This window comes from Ambystoma mexicanum, chromosome 3q (genome assembly GCF_040938575.1).
Source record: "Ambystoma mexicanum isolate Mex_15411 chromosome 3q, UKY_AmexF1_1, whole genome shotgun sequence".
NCBI classification, from domain to species: Eukaryota; Metazoa; Chordata; class Amphibia; order Caudata; family Ambystomatidae; genus Ambystoma; species Ambystoma mexicanum.
The window spans coordinates 105,041,777-105,058,159 of record NC_090926.1 but is presented as its reverse complement, the minus strand read 5'-3'; the positions used below and the strand labels follow the sequence as shown (position 1 = coordinate 105,058,159).

The 16,383-nt window shown below is 47.3% G+C and overlaps 1 protein-coding gene across 5 annotated transcripts in view; it reads right to left on the bottom strand.

The window, feature by feature from the left end:
* Positions 1 to 15,734, bottom strand: part of GPR84 (G protein-coupled receptor 84) — a 105,250-nt gene extending 89,516 nt beyond the window's left edge. For 3 of the 5 annotated variants that reach the window (XM_069653233.1, XM_069653236.1, XM_069653235.1), the window contains exon 1: positions 15,439 to 15,691. The gene's annotated coding sequence lies outside the window, so the exon portion shown is untranslated. Of the gene's footprint in view, positions 1 to 15,438 lie in introns of all 5 variants that reach the window. The other 2 variants (XM_069653237.1, XM_069653232.1) reach the window with 2 other exon arrangements.
* Positions 15,735 to 16,383: the final 649 nt, after the last annotated feature.

The following is a 16,383-nucleotide window of genomic DNA, read 5'->3' as shown; positions in this document are numbered from 1 at the left end:
AGCACAACAAACCGCACGCAATCAATACACCGCAACAACAAAACAAACCACACAAAGCCTCGCACAACAGTACATGAAGGCTACCAACCAAAATACACATCTAAGCTCAGGGAATGGTGTAAACCCACGTGAAGCTGCCAACAGCACATCAGAGCTCTCTTGCTCTTTTCTCCCGCTCAGTCCTACTAACTCACCCTACCCTCTTGCTTTTCAGATCTGCCAGAGCACCAGGGGAACTATTCCAGTGGTGATGGTGCACGGTATAAATATCCTTTAACATAACATAATAAATAAATAGAGGCCCTTGTAGAGAGAGAGCTCTAAAAGCCAGCGGAAATCATTGCCTGTGGCAGTACTTTCTGGCCTCAGAGTACAGCCATAATTGGCTAATTTACAGAATTAACTGCTTTAATAAGAGCTTAACTTGCTACACCCTTTAGAAGAGACGTGTGACTAATTCCTATTGTGGTGACACATTTCCACAGAAGAACGTGCATTTGCCCAAAGCCCAAATGCATCCCCTCCCATTCATCCCTTCCCCATAAAGCAGACACCCCCGATAAACACATACTTACACTGTCCCAGAGAAGAGTACCAAAAATGCAATGGGATTTACGAGACAGCTCCTTCAATTAGAGTGGCTCCTCCACCACGCGGAAAGAAAACATTCTCCCAGTCTGGACCCCAGGCAGAGGACGAAACCCCTACACTGCTTCGGTGTCCTACTCTGCCACGCAGGCGCAATGCCGCTTCTTTGGTACCTTCATGCAGTGACACCGCACTGGTATTCGGATGCAGTGTCCCTGCTCTGGCACTCACATGCAGTGTCCATGTAATGTCAGTCGGATTCACTGTTCCTGCATTGGCGTCCTGACTCAGTGTCCCCTAGTTCTGTTCTTTTTCTCTAAGTCCTTATGCAAGGACTCAGAGATATGAATACCATATGTGCCTTTGAGAAAGTAGTGTATGTCCTTCAGGGCTAGGGTACCACATGCACCCACTTGTTACCCAGGTCTACCTACTCTGCACCTTGGCAATGGCCCAAAATGTCACCCTCATTATTGCGACAGCCGAAATATCTGAATTTTTTTGCCACCCCCTTACAACACATATATGCGGGTGGGTATGTAATATTATAGTAATAATATAAGGGTATACGGGGGTCTCCCCCTGCATATGTACGTGGTGTAAAGGGGGTTAAATCAAAAAATGTTTTTAAAAAGTAGGCAGGCATATTCAGCCGTCGCAATTGTGGGGGTCACAGTGACCACATAGATCCTGCACCTTTGCCCAGCTCGGTGTACGACCTGCATTGATGGTTGGCAGCCTTTGCCCGATTCTCGGAGGCACAGTCCTGCTGCAGTGCACCCACTGGTGGCCCCATGTAGAATCCAGTGCAGGGTTCTGCAGCCGGGCATTGTTCCTGTTTGTTGGTATGTGGCATGGATATGTCCACATATGGTCATGGCTCTGCCAGCTTTGGAGTTCCAGGGAGCAGCAGGAGTGGCTATGAACAGACACTACCAGCTCGTGAACGCTGTGTGGATTCAAAACTCAAGCCTGTTCTGAGGTTTGCCTGCGAGGAAGCTTGTGAACACTGACACCAACTATAACAGACATGACGAAGCTCTGGGCCCTTTCAAGACCCGTCCTGATAGTAATGTGTCACTGCGGAATTATAGCGTATTATCTATCTGTGTGTGACTGGAACGGATTGGCATTTGCCGAGGGTGTGGACGCCCTGACTATGTTTCACTTTTTATTAAATAATGCAATTATGTGGGTAGTTCCATAATCTGCTAATCAGAATCCCCTTTCATAACCTCCATGGCAAAAAGCATATTGTGTATCTGTTTCCGGCTGCATTAATATCCTTATTTGCAGAGCCTGCCCTACCAGTGGCACAGAGCAGGATGCGCCCATAGGTCCTCATTTGACACCTGCAGTGGAAGCCTTGTCTATGAAGCACATGGGCTGCATTTCAGATGTGCAGCCCTGTATAAAAACAATGATGATCATAAGTACCCCACAGTGGTGGCAGGTTAGACTCAAAGATGAAGCTATGCCGGTGTTAAGGCATGGTGCATGACACTACTTATAATCATTGCAGCCAACACTCAATTTGATAACACACGTGTCAGCTCCTGTGAGCCAGCTCAAGCTATGAAAGGTGATGTGTATTCGGGCCAGACTGGCTGAGCCTTCCAAATGACAGGACAGTAACCCGAATTTGATCTCTTTGATAGGGTAGTTAAGACCGGGCTGCCCACCAGACAGCTATCCTGGGCACAGGAATCAAAGGAGCACACACCCATTCAACGCGAGTAGCCTCACATCAGGGTGCTGCATTTCTAAAGGCTTTTGATCCTAGTGAGAAATGAAGGGGGTTGGGTTAGAGTAGTCAGGAGGGATCTGTACAGTGGTGGAAGACTTCCACCATTTTGTTTCTCTCTGCCTCTCCTTTTCCCTCCTGTCCCTTCCACCTCCTGTAGCACAAAGCACTTGGGTTGAATGCCAGAAGGGCAAGGTCCACTTCTTTCAAGAACAGAGATTGGACCACTATGCCAGGCTTGTTTTAGTCCAATAACCTGAGGACTTTCACCTTTAAAAAGAAGTAGTCTCCGACACTTCTTTGATTCACTCTGGAAGAACACCCGAGTTGGATTCACTGGACCACACAAAACATTTTCTTTTATATAATGTTTAATTTGCATTGAAAGAAACAGCATGTATGTACCAAACAATGACTAAAGGTAGATAATCATGACACTTTGCTTATTTTGGGGGCTGTCTTGAAGTCGTAGAAGTGCAGGCATAACATTTAGGAGATTTTAAGGCTCACATTACTTTCACCATCCTTACTGGAAAAATACAACTACAATCATTCTTTTTGCTTCGGTGCTTCTAAAAAATGGTGTCTATTGGTCTGTTTGATTTAGTATGTGGTTTGTGTACTTTTCAAATCACATCAGCAAAGCAGTATTTTTTAACGCTTCATGGCCAAACATGATTGCATTTGTGTGCAAACCAGAAATAAGAAGATACGTGGTCAAGTGCAAAAACCGCAGAAAGGGCTGAAACCTTTGCTCCCTATTAGACTGCAGTGTGTGATCCTGGACAACACATTCTATCTCACTGTTCATTATCTGTCAAAATAGGAATGTTGTAAATGTTTCTGTGCCAAGAGAAGCTTGAGGGGTATAGGCGAGAATGTTTTTTTGGAGCCCTAGCCTGTACGATTGACGGTTCAAGACGGAGTTGGGTACCTGAGCAGCCTAAATCGGCAGGGAAGGAAGTGGATTGGAGTTGTTTGGCGGCAGTCTTGGGAGGGAGATGCGGCCCATGCACAGGTTTCCATCACTAACTCCACGGATATATATCAGCTGGAACACCCGTGGCCTTAACAGTCTTTTAGGTGTGGATGCCGGGACGCCCGGGATAGCAACGCCTCTGCTTGGCTGCTTGAACTTCCAAAACTTTACAGCTTTTCTGTGGAAACGAAAAAAGCAAAAAGGGGCTCTTAAGGCCGCCCGTTTCGTGGACTGTTGATCGCAGTCAGAAATGCTTCTAATTGTGCCTTTAATGTGTCAAAATCGGTGCCAGACTCTCTTTTGGATAGTATACTAACATTCGCTAATGCTAAAATGGAATTTGAATCTCTAAGCCATCCTTAAAATCTGAACTTGAAACAACTCTGTTGGATTGGCAATCGAATAATGCTCAGTCAGTGCTGCTATGTGCAGGAGACCTTAATTGCTTTATGGTATACTTATAAATATAATAATATACTTATATTACAAGATAAAGACAGATAAGTCTCCCTCCTTATTCAACAGCCTGGTGGAAGTCGTTATGAAGATGTGTCGACTATTTATTTTGTGGACTCTTGTGAAGTTTTCTAAACGAGGCCTTCATTTCTGAAGAGTGGAATTATTCTACCCCAAAAAGAAAATTAAAGCAGTGTGACTGATCGGACATGTGGAACATAGTTGATAAATATAAACTGTATCAGGAATGTACTTTGAATAAACCTATGTTTTATTTACTTGAATCTCCGTTGAGTAATTTACAAATGTTTTTCATGATATTTTGTCTTAACTGTCTACTCACATTGGAAGGTCCTGGGATGTGTCTACAGGGTGATGACGGGATTTACAGATTAAGCAAAAAGCAGAAACTAGAAACTCTTAGGCATTTGGTAAATCATTGTTCAGCACTAAAGGATGTGTATGTCTTAATGCGTTGAAAACCCTTTGTAAATAATACTTCACAAGTCTTGTCAGATTGTTTATGGTCCCGGCTGGGGGTAGGAGACATGGGCCCTCATTACGACCCAGGCGTTGGACCATGGTGCTAATAGCACCATGGTCCATGCCGGTAACTTACCGACTCCGCCATTGCGGAACGGGGAATTACCGCCCCAATCCGAGGTTGGCGGGGCGGTAATTCCCCATGCCGCCATGGCCCTTCCCCATTCCCATTTTTGCCCCATAGTGCTCAATGGGACTGGGGAAGGCGCTAATTACGGCACCGTAAATTACGGTGACGTAATTAGCTCCTAGGTCCCTTTGCGTGTTGGTTTTTTAACGCCTGCTAAAAGCCGGCGTTAAAGTGCCACCCGCAAAAGGACCTCGTAATCAGGCGTTAAGGGTTTAACGGAGCCGCCACCTTTTACAGTGCCGTTAACCTCTTAACGCCTGGGTTGTAATGAGGGCCATGATCTCCCTTACAATAGCACTGATACATTTTGTTGATGCGATTAACATTCTCGTTGAATGTTCTTTGAATATTGATTTGCTGCTTGGTACTTGTCTATATTGCTGCTTGGTACTTGTCTATCATCAACAAATATTAAGGGTTTTTAATCTAATTCCACGATCTTTACTATAAAGTTGATTTCATCCTTACTGTTCATGGCCCGTAAGAAAAACACATTGGGCCTCATTACGAGTAGGGCGCAAAGGGATACCGGGCACCGTTAAGGACATCGTTGCCGGTAATCCCTTTGCTCCCAACTACGAGGTCCCTTCGCAGGTCCTGCTAAGGCCCCATGGTTTCACCAGGCGGCTTTATCGGGAGCTGCAAAGGGTCCAGGGAGCAAATAACGGTACCGCAAATTGTGGTACTGTTATTTGCACCTTCCCCATTCCCATTGAGCCCTATGGGGGCTCAAATGGGAATGGGGAATGGTATTTTCATTGGGGACTTACCGGTCCCGCAAAGGTACGACTAGACCGGCAAGTCCCCACTGAATGAGGGCGGCCTCGGTACCGTTAATGGAGGCAGTCATGGCGCTATTAGCGCCATGGCTTCCTCCAATCTCGGAATGAGTCCCATTGTGTATAGGCGCTATATAAATAAACTATCATATCATAGCTTAATATTAGGTGACTTTTTTCCTTTTACACTATGTATTGTGTAGTGTGTATTTACTGTATGTAAAATTGCACATATGAATTACACAATTTCTTTTGTTTAAAGTTTTCAGTGTACAGTATTACAAACATCAATCATGTTCAAATGGACTCGAGTTCATCTCTCTATATAATAATCACAGTGGTGATTCCTATATTGGACATCACAAAGTTGCGTGTCTCTTGGCTTACTCCTGGGGATTTCTTGTAATATGACTTTCTAGGATTCCTTTGAGAATAATATTTTGCTATCACTTTCTGTGATGTCACTTCCTGCAACGTCACGAGGTGTGAAATTTGGATATTTCCCCTGGATTCCCCCCGCACCCCCCCATTTCCTTTCCACCTGGAGCCCCAAAGATCCAAGGGCCGGCTCTGCTGGGCCTTGACTGATTAACCACTGCTAACATTGGTGAGCAGTGGGAATCCTCAGATCAACTGTCCCCCCTGTGTAGTTTGACCTGTAAAAAGGGCACGAGGGGTTCAGCGTATGAAGATGCCCAGTAAATAAGATACCAAACCGCCAGGATTTTCCAAGCATGCTCTTAAAACTCTCTAACATCCAACATTATATTGTGTACTAACTTACAGTTCTCCAAATCTACTCTGGAAAAACAACCCAATTATCACACCAGTTTAGGATATATCTGTCTCCTCACTTATGGAGAACCTTGGTCCACCCAATAGGACTGACAAGCACTAAGGCTGCACAAAACATTTTTCCTCCACTACATCCCTATCTCTCTGAGTTTGTAGCATCAATTTCTCACTTTCCCATCCTATTATCTTCCCCTCACTCATTTTCCTTCCTGTAGCAGACCAATGTCTACATACCCATGGCAGGGGCACATTACGCCACTCCCTTAACAATCCTAGGTGCTCTGAAACTATTATGGTTTGGCACTGTATAAAACCCTATTAACATAACGTAACATAACATGACATATCAGCAGAGCTCTCACGTTTCTTGTGGCCATGCATGACATCACCATCTAGTCCTGTTTTTGCATGGAATTCTGTTGCCTGTAGTTTTCCTAAATTTGGAATAGGGAAGAAAAAAACTACAAGTCCTAGAATCCAATGGGAGAAACCGAGCTGGATTGCCTTCTCACTCATGGCCACAGCAAACCCGAGAGCTCTGCATCACGGGTCCGCTTGGACCCTCCTCTAGGACTCTGGGGACAGCTTCTGACAGACAAACTGGAAGAAATTGCAAATACAGGAAATCCTCTCCCAAACAATCTTTGCACCAGGAGGACGGCCTAGGTGTGGGCCACAGAAAGCTAGGACTTACATAGGCAGGAGATCTATGAGCAAAATATTCTCTGTCACCGTGTGCCACTTTGGGTAGAAGCACTTCGAGCATCAAGAACAATGGTTGGATCATCACCCCACAGCCGCAACCTGCCTCTCTTTTTGTAAGCACTCACTCTCAACTGGGCCAGAGAGCAGAGAGGGAACGGAGGGCCAGGGAGAGGGTGGTGAGCCAGAGAGGGATGACTATGGGGAAGATATAGTGAGTAGAAGATTGGAAGAGAGGATGGAAGGCAGAACGCAATAGACTTGGACAAAGGACGTGAGACGTAGTAGTGAGCATATAGGGTAAAGCGAAGTAGACTGTATCAAAGATATGCTGAGAAAGAATGAAGGACTGTAGACCGCAAGATGAACTGGAAAGTCAAAGGCATGAGTTGAGAGCTTGGATGGGAGCGGCAGTGTGACAGTGGTAGGGTGTATGGGCAAGACTGGTAGACTGCGAGGTTTGAAAATGTCAATTGTGATTGGAATTGGTGAGTATGAGGGGCGCTGGTGACTATGAGAAGAGTGCGTTAGTGAGAGTTGGGGAATGTAAAAGAGGAATATTTGTACCCCTTCATCAATAAAGTCAATAATATCAAACAGGCATGCGCCTCAAACAAAAAAGGTAGAGCAAAACGATGACTGTTATGTCAAGCCTAGACTCGAGACTCTTTGTATTAGCCTGATAGCAGGAGAAACATACATAATGTGCTAATAAGCACAACCTGGATCCCTTGCAGCATCACACACACTATCTCTTGTGTGCAGCCCTGCTCTGTTAAACTCTGGTTCACGCACATCCTCAAGTCAATTGAAAATGTGCCATAAAATATACAATGTTGTGCTCCAATATTTTCCTATTTTATGCTACAAAATGTAGAATTCATAGTTGCAATATTTGGGAGGGTCTGAAGAATGGCCTATGATGGGATTGGAGAGATTTCCCAATAAGCAAGTTCTTCCAGAAGGCCAACAGGAGTTGGCAATTGTCAGCCACATCTGGCGCTGCACGACATGTAACTGACTCATCCCCAGCCATATTGACCTGGAAGAGGCTGCCCACCTTTGGGAAATCTTTTGATTTCCAAACATCCTCAACGACTATGAAATCCTTACAATTTCAATAACAGAGGGAGTTCTTTGGCTATGTCTCATACACAGTCCTCACACTTAAGTCTCTATGCTCCCTCTGGCAGTTGTGCCCATAGGGGAACATGATAGATATCCCAACATGAAGTTTCTCTGAGAGGAGACTAAGGCGGGGCCAGTCACTTTACCTGACAAAGAACTTCCTTAGCCCTACTCACCACCTCCACCTGTTGGGAATTTCCCATGTTTCTCTGTAGGCATTTGCCATAGGAACACATCCTGCTCATCTTTTAATCATCTCTCCACTTCTCTCCAATACACAAACATATACCCATGGTTTTATATTCAATCAGGAACACTATCAGACAATGTGTAATTGCATTTCCTTGCGTAACCTGTGCACCTTCTTTGTCTCTCAGTTGCTACATTACATTCAATTAAGAAGGCAAAAGCGTGGGTACTCCCACTCATCAAAAAACCTTGGTAGACCCATCAGTACCCACAACTACTGACCAATCACAATGGTCCTCTTTCTACTGAAAATTCTGCACAGAGCACCATAATTGCAAATTCAACATTCGCTGAAAGAGAATCACATTTTGGGGCTGCACCAGTCGGGTTTCCCCCCTGGTCACAGCACTGGATCAGCATTGCTTGACCTTAATAACCATCTTGATGAGATCAGGGATGAGGGCAGGCCAGTGCTAATATTACCCATTGAACTATTGGCAGCGTTCGACTTGGTTGATCATAAGAAACTGTCATCACCTAACCTCTGCTGACAATTGTTCACCTGAGGCCTAAACCATGATTGCCTCTGTTCTTGAGGATAGATCCATCAGTGTGTTTGCTGAAAATGCCGGTGCCCCCCGGCACCTATCTCTTGGGGAGTACCATAAGGGTCATGTTTTTCCGACTCCATACAATATCTTCACAAAGCCTCTATTTGACTTTTCTAGAGTCCATCGGCATAGCCTACACCCTCTATGCCGATGATATTCAAATTTGAACCCCCTCTCTGGCAATTTACTTTGAGGACTCCTCCACCTTGAATGTTGCATACTTGATGAACCAGGCGTGGATGGCCACGCACCGCCTCTGCCTTAATAAAAAAAAGTATATTAATTTAGCATTTATATATCGCTACAAACCCTCAAGTATCTTAGCGCTGCTTCCTCGGAATGATGAAAGGCTGAGATTGGCCATGCTGGGATTCGAACCTGCATCAGCAGGCTGTGCACAGATGTCAAAGTGAGCGCTCTACTCACTGTGCTATGGAACCGGCTTAATGATGAAAAGACTGAGATCCTCCTGGTAGCCCCTTCAGCTGTGATCAAGAAGCTTGATGCCCAATATTCATCATTCAACATTGACGACAATCCGATCAGAGTCTCTTCCTCAGTTAAAACTCTGGGAGTATTCCTAGATGCCACTCTTTCGCTCACTTGTCTTGTGAATTCCATCGCCCCCTCAGCCACATACACCAGTAAACTGATCCATGCATCCAGACCCTTCCTACCCCATGACAGCTGCCTTACAATTACCCGAGCCATTATCAGATCCAGGCTAAACTATTGTATTGCACTCTTTGCAGGCACTTTAGAGCACAACATCCGTAAAATTGGGGTGATCCAGAACAATGCACCTAGAGCAGCTCTCAACATTCCCAAACGTGAGCATATCACCCCTGCAAGAAGAAAGGCCCACTGGCTCCCCATTCGCTAACGGATTCAATTCAAAATCTTGTCAGTTACACACAGATGTCTATCGAATTCAGCACCCATGGACCTCTCACAGAAAAATCATAAAATTAGACTTGTTCCGACCTACTAGAGTATGGGTGCACAACATACGGCCCAGGGGCCAAGTGCGGCCTGTGATGCTGCTGGATGCGGCCCGGCAGGGTTGAAGACTTTCCTAATGGAAGGCGGCCCGCAAGCAGCAACGGCCGCCCTCCATTAAGAAAGTCTTTGTTTTCTTCCTTGCCGGGCTGTGAAAAAGACTGCCCCTCGTTGGCTCAGTCAGCACAAACTACGTGACTCCTATGAGTCACGTAGTGTGTGTGTATGCTGCACCAATGGGGGGCCAGCAGTGGGGCTGACATGGCCAGTAAGGCTTGATGCCGGAAGGCATTTCAGCCTTGCCACGCCAGCCGCACAAAAAGTCATCCCCCCCTGCCTGCCTGCAGCTCGCCCGCCCGCCGAGTTCATAAAAAAATGCTTTGTGAACGACAGCCGGGTGGGCGGGCAGCAGCATGGCAGGCTTTACCGAGCCCCCAGCTTCACCGAGGGAAGCTGGGGGCTCGGTGACCTAAGCTGCCCTGGCAGGGGCGCCGAGTATGGGGGTGCTGGGGGCCCGCCCCCCTCAGAATGAAGTCGGGCCTGTGCCCCCCCCCCCCTAGTGGAGAGAAGAGACGCAGTATGGATGGCCCTTTGTTCCATTCATACTGTGTCTCTCTCTGGCGGCCCGGGTAAAAGCGGGGGAAAAGCGATGTTTAGAAATTATGAGACAGATGCAAAGCAAGAGGTTCTTGCTTTGCATCTGTCCCTCAATTTCTAAAAATCGTTTTGGGTTTGGTGTATGTGTACATCTGTGCACCCCTGTTGGCAAGAGGGGTGCACAGATGTAGAGGTACACCCAACCCAAAATGATTTTTAGAAATGGAGGCACAGATGCAAAACAAGTCTGTCCCTCAATTTCTAAAAATCGTTTTGGGTTGGGTGTATTTGTACTTCTGTGCAGCCCTGTTGGCAAGAGGGGTGCACAGATGTAGAGGTACACCCAACTTTTGATGGGACAACATCAGCACCTCTCAGTTCAGCTGCTACACTCTTATTGACAAGGCCCCAGCACTTCTCAACAGATGTATTTCTTTTTATTTTAATTGCTTAATTATAATGCGTGTACTACTCAGAGGTTTCTAAGCCCGGACTGAGGGAGCGAACCTGTGTTGCACGGTCCGAGGGAGCGAACCTGTCGAGGGAGCAAACCTGTGTTGCGCGGACCGAGGGAGCAAACCTGTGTTGCGCGGACCGAGGGAGCAAACCTGTGTTGCGCGGACCGAGGGAGCAAACCTGTGTTGCGCGGACCGAGGGAGTGAACCTGTGTTGCACGGACCGAGGGATCGAACCTTTGCTGCTCTGTGTCGACTTGCTTCCAAGGCGAGCACGTTGCCCCTGAGCTATCCTTCCGATACTCTAAAGATCTGAAGTACATTTAATGATACAGAACCAGAAATATTGAGCAAGTCTGTCAGCAGAATAACTCAACACTGTCGTGGTTATACAAGAGCTCATATATTTAAAGGGATGGAATTACTCAGAATGTAGCAGCACTATTCAATAACCCAAAGTTCTTAGGCATAGTTAATGTGAAAATACAACACGTCTCACCATTGGGACAGTATTGCCACTTCTTACAGGGGCTTCTACACCTTTTATGGGGCAGCACTGATCTAGCCTACTGCTTACATGCTCAGAATTGTCATTTCTCAGCAGGACTGCAACACTATACCATTGTGTTCTGTATGTTGAGTGCTTCTTCACCACCAATGTGGATTCATGGCTCTCTCCCAGTGTCTAAATAGTAGATCTGTCTACATTCAATTGGCAACAGGCATGTCCGGAGCTGCCTGCTGTTCATAAGCTGAATGAAAGAATGAGCTCTCTCAGACAAGTTATCACCCCTGTACACCCATTTAATGAATATGGTATGGATCTATAGATCGAGAAACTGAAGTGACAATTCAGAGTGTTTTAACAGAAATATAATTGTCTTCCCAGATGGGAGACTGACTCCATTAATCACAGAAATGGCTAGGTATGCAAGGGGAAGAGGAATATTTCAGGGGCAAATGTCTACATATGGGGCGTGCCAGCTCTTGGCATATGGATAGTGGGGAGGTTCAGTCCAGCAAGGGGCAGTCCGCTAAAAGGGAGGAACAAGGCCACCGTGACAGAACTGCAAGCATTAGCTGAAAAACTAAATACGGCGGGAAGGGTCATAGAACAAGGGAAAGTGGTTTTCTAAAGAAGCATTGAGCCAAGGACAAGGGGGCCGGGATGGGGCTCCACATAGGTAGGATACGAGGAGGAACCAAGGGGAAAAGAGTGTTGCTCACGGGTGCGGCAAGAGAACTTGGCGTCGGCGCAACACTAGGGTGAGAGTGGTGCACGGAGAAATGACCAAAAGCAGGGCAGGAGGCTGCATGAGCTAGGAATAACACGCAGGCGGGAATGGTTTCCTAGCTGGGTAGCATTATGTGCAGCGGGAGAGTAGCTGAATAAAAAAAAAAAAAAGAAATAGCGGTGCAGTTGGATAACATGGCAGTGGTGCACGGGTCGAGTAAAGGGGGTGCATCATGCCCAGTGGTAGTAAAAGTGTAGCTGTCACCTTGGCGCATTTTCAGTGGCGAGAGGTGCAGGGATCCAAGGCCGGGCGCCAGAAAGGAGAAAACGCCCACGCCAAAGAAGGCATGGGTCCCATCAAAAACTCTGGAAAGGGAAGAACGGTTGACTATAAGGTTAACTCAAAAAAGTTTAAAAAAAAATATATATTTTTCGGCGTAGAAAAGGTGTGAATGCTTGGTAAGGGCATTGGCCAAAGCGAAAAGGAAAAGTGTAAATGTCCATGAAAAGCTCTGGAATGATAAGAACAGTTAACTACAAGGTAACGCAAAAAGGAAAAGGAAGACCACAGGGGAGTGCAATGTGAAAAAATAAATAAATAAATAAATTGCTGCAGAGGAAGTGTGTGAAGGTTTGGAAGAGGCATTGGCCAAAAGGAAAAAGAAAAGGCCATTAAAAACCTGGAAAGGAAGGTACGGTTGACTACAAAGTTTGACTCAAAAGGGAAAAGGGATACAGGGCGGGTCATAAACAAGCGAGCAAGGAACGCCCTAACGTACAAAACAGGTAAGCAGTACGAGAAGCAGGTAATAAATGCAGTGGTGGAAACAGGAGCGCAGGAAGTGGGTGTAATTTCGGCAAAAACGGGTGAATGTTGGGAGAAGGCATTGGCCAAAGGGAGAAAGAAAAGCTGGGCCGAGGCATACCATGGGGCTTTCAGGGCAGGGGAACTAATGGCCCGTCACACGATAGATGGGGATGGCCAGGCAAAAAGCAAGGTTAGTATACCAGTCGGGTAGAGGGAGAGCAATATACCTAAACTGCATCAGAGAGAAGGACCACTACCATAGAGGCAGCAGCAGCGGATAGACTGCATAGCATGGCACGCAACGGGGGGAAAAACGGAAAGTTTCATGTCAGAATTTATAGCACGGAGAATCAGGGGCGCACTTGTCGACTAAGGGAAGGGGGGGTTTTGTTATAGCAACATTCTCAGGGCAGATAGGGGCGCTTTTGGGGGGACCTGAGCGGCTGAAGCAACATCCACTCAGGTGTGGCGGCACGTGTCCGGGGTCGGATGCCCAAGGGTAACAAAGACTTGCTGAGGAGAAGGCTGGGCATCTCCTCCAACCCTGGACACGATGTGCCCAAAAGCATCTGGTGTGATGTATTCTATTATGTTATGTTTTGGTGTTATTTTCGGTAGAAAATAAATAAGCCTACGGCCTATAAGTTTTCCACACCCAAGTCTGCTTGTCATATTATTTCATAGTCGGGGTACAAGGAACAAGAGCGAAGGGGGGGCCCACACTACTCAGCCTATGCCCCAGGCCCCGTACCGTACAAAGTACGGCACGTTGGAGGGCCTGGGGGGTTAGGCGCAGGGTGGGGGACGAAACGGCGCGAAATGCAAGGGGAGGGGCAGCCAGGCGGCGCCCCCACCCATGGTGCTGCCAGGAAACAAGCAATACAACAGGAAAAGGTGCGAAGGAAAAGCAACAGGGGGGCCAGGGGAAGCCCGCCCCCCAAAGGGACAACAAAGGAGCAGGGGAGTATAAGTAACCCCGCAGAAACCAAGAGAAGGACAAACCACGAAGGAGCTCACCTCTGACGGGTAAGTTCCCAGGGCCTGGAAAAGGGGGAGAAGGAAACATTTTGCCGCCCAACCCACCCTGCAAAAAGGAAGGAAAGGAGATAGAAGGAGGAACCGGAACGCCGAGTACCTTCTTCGGTACACGGTAGAAGAAAGTCGTAGGCGGCGGCACGTGTCCGGGGTCGGATGCCCAAGGGTAACAAAGACTAGCTGAGGAGAAGGCTGGGCATCTCCTCCAACCCTGGACACGATGTGCCCAAAAGCATCTGGTGTGATGTATTCTATTATGTTATGTTTTGGTGTTATTTTCGGCCTACGGCCTATAAGTTTTCCACACCCAAGTCTGCTTGTCATATTATTTCATAGTCGGGGTACAAGGAACAAGAGAGAAGGGGGGGGCCCTCACTACTCAGCCTAACTCTCAAGAGCATTTCCCCATTCCTTCATGCCTCTCCCTTCGGAATTCCTGAACGCGGGATACAGGATATCCTTTACACAAGAGCCTCGCCCGAATCCAGGGGAGTGCGACGGCTCAAACGACTCCGCTTCGATCCCGTGAGGCCCATTAATCGCATAAAGTCATTCTTAAAGTATACTGTGGCCTGACTAGATTCCCTCATTAATGTCCGCTATCCATCCTGCCATCTTTCTCAGAAGCAGCCTGGATGTCACACGCAGGACTGGGCGTTTCGCCTTTCATTCACTTCATAGACTGGCAGGAGGCAGGGGCAGTGCCCATCATATTACTGTGTACCCCTACATCATCAGGGGGCCAGCCCTGGCTGCTGTAGCCCATTAAGGTTAATGACCCTGCAGGCGCGTAGAAAGTACCGTTTTGATTAGTGTGCACCTTCCCATCATGCCCCTGTTTGTGGAAGCGAATCGGGTCAGGCGAGCAAGGTTCCGCGCTCGACAGCCCTCCCAATTAAGACCAAAAAGGGAGCTCGATAAATCCAATGGCACAGCCCTGAGGTCATTTGCCAAAAGTTTTGCACAGATTAACAATTGGTGAAAACGGAAATTGGGTTATTGTTCTGCTAACAAAACAGGTAACTTTGTTCCACTTTTCAAAAGTGGAGTATGGTAGCGATATCCTTGTTTTCTGTACTCTGTTACCTGGACAGCAAATCTAGTGACTAATAAATGGGTATTATTTCACCATACCCTTTATTTCACATGAGAAAGGAGACGATCACGCGATTACATTCCGAGCCCTCGAGCAGCAGCTGCTTGTGAGTGCTCCCAGCTGCAGCTCATTGCACTGAAGCGGGAGCCTCTTTTTTCTCACACCCAGCCTGCTCGCCCCTCTTCCTTGCGACATTCTCCGGTTTCGTATAACGCTTATGCTTTGCCGGGGAACGAGGAAGCGCTATGTTACTAAATACTTCTATCATCCGAATAAACGGCGTTCACAAACTTAATCTCAGAAAGATGAAAGGCGTACCCTGCTGCTGGGATTCGAACTTTTGGCGGCATACAGGTCTCTCTCAGCTTCGCGTGCATCAGCTGAACATCATTTTAACACAGTCAAGCCAAAATCAAAGTCTACCTGAAGGTATACACAGAAAATAGTGCAGAGGTTTCTGACCTCCAGTTCGCGCTTCTTCTCCACCTTGCTCCATTTCCCGCCCAGTTTCCGCTCATAAACTGATCTTTACGGCAAGAGAAGCATCCACGCGTTTGCTCTATTCCTTACCACTAGTGAGGGGGTTTCGGGTGCGGTGGTCGCGCTTGACGCCTGACTTCCAAGGCCCCTCTGTCCCGTGTGGCCGCGGGGCTGCTCTCCTGGCTCCCCCTGCTCCTCACCGCAGCAGCTTCTCCAGAGGATGAATCCAAGGCCGGTTCAGCGCGCGGCCTGTTTTATGACAGCCGCCCTCCCCTCCTCCAGGAAACAGGCCGGGCAGGTAGTGTGTGAGACATGTTGCTGCAATCACAGACGGGGAGAGGTATGCCGGGGAGGGAACGCAGACTGGGAAGGGAGGGGAGTTTCGCAGACCGACGGCAAAGAGCCAATAGCCAACCTGATAGAACTCCTGATAAGGCCTTCAGCTCTGAATCATTCAATAAGCTGAGCAATAGGTACAGATGTCACAAGCACATCCTGCGGCTACGATTCCTACGCATTTCTCAATCCAGTCATCCCAGTACATAAACGAAGGCACCTTGCAAGGGCTTGGCTGGGGATTGGAGTACACACCACACACCACTGGGGCGAGTTGGATGTTATTCTCCTTTCGTTACAGGGGTACAAAACTGATTTTGGCAGAGGGCCGAATGAACCCTCCATGCTGCCTAATGGGCCAAAAAGCCAATGTGTTTGGGGGGGTGGCAGGGGGTCAGTTAGACTCTTTAAACCCCCAGTTTGTATTCAACGCATGGCCCTGGCCGCTCCCATAACCCGTGCATTTGTCCATTTGTACCAATAAGCCTCATCCTTGCGCATTCTTCATTTTCCCTTAGTAAAGTGCGGAATGAGAAAGGTCTTCATTTGGCAAAACTGGCCGCAGATACATTTTCACAACATTATAAAAAATCACTGCACACATTAGTGAAAATAGTTCTGAAAGTGTGGCGCCTGAACCGTATCCAACAAACTGCTTCCCCCTTTCCCTTGCACAAAGTCCACAGTAGGCCCAACTCT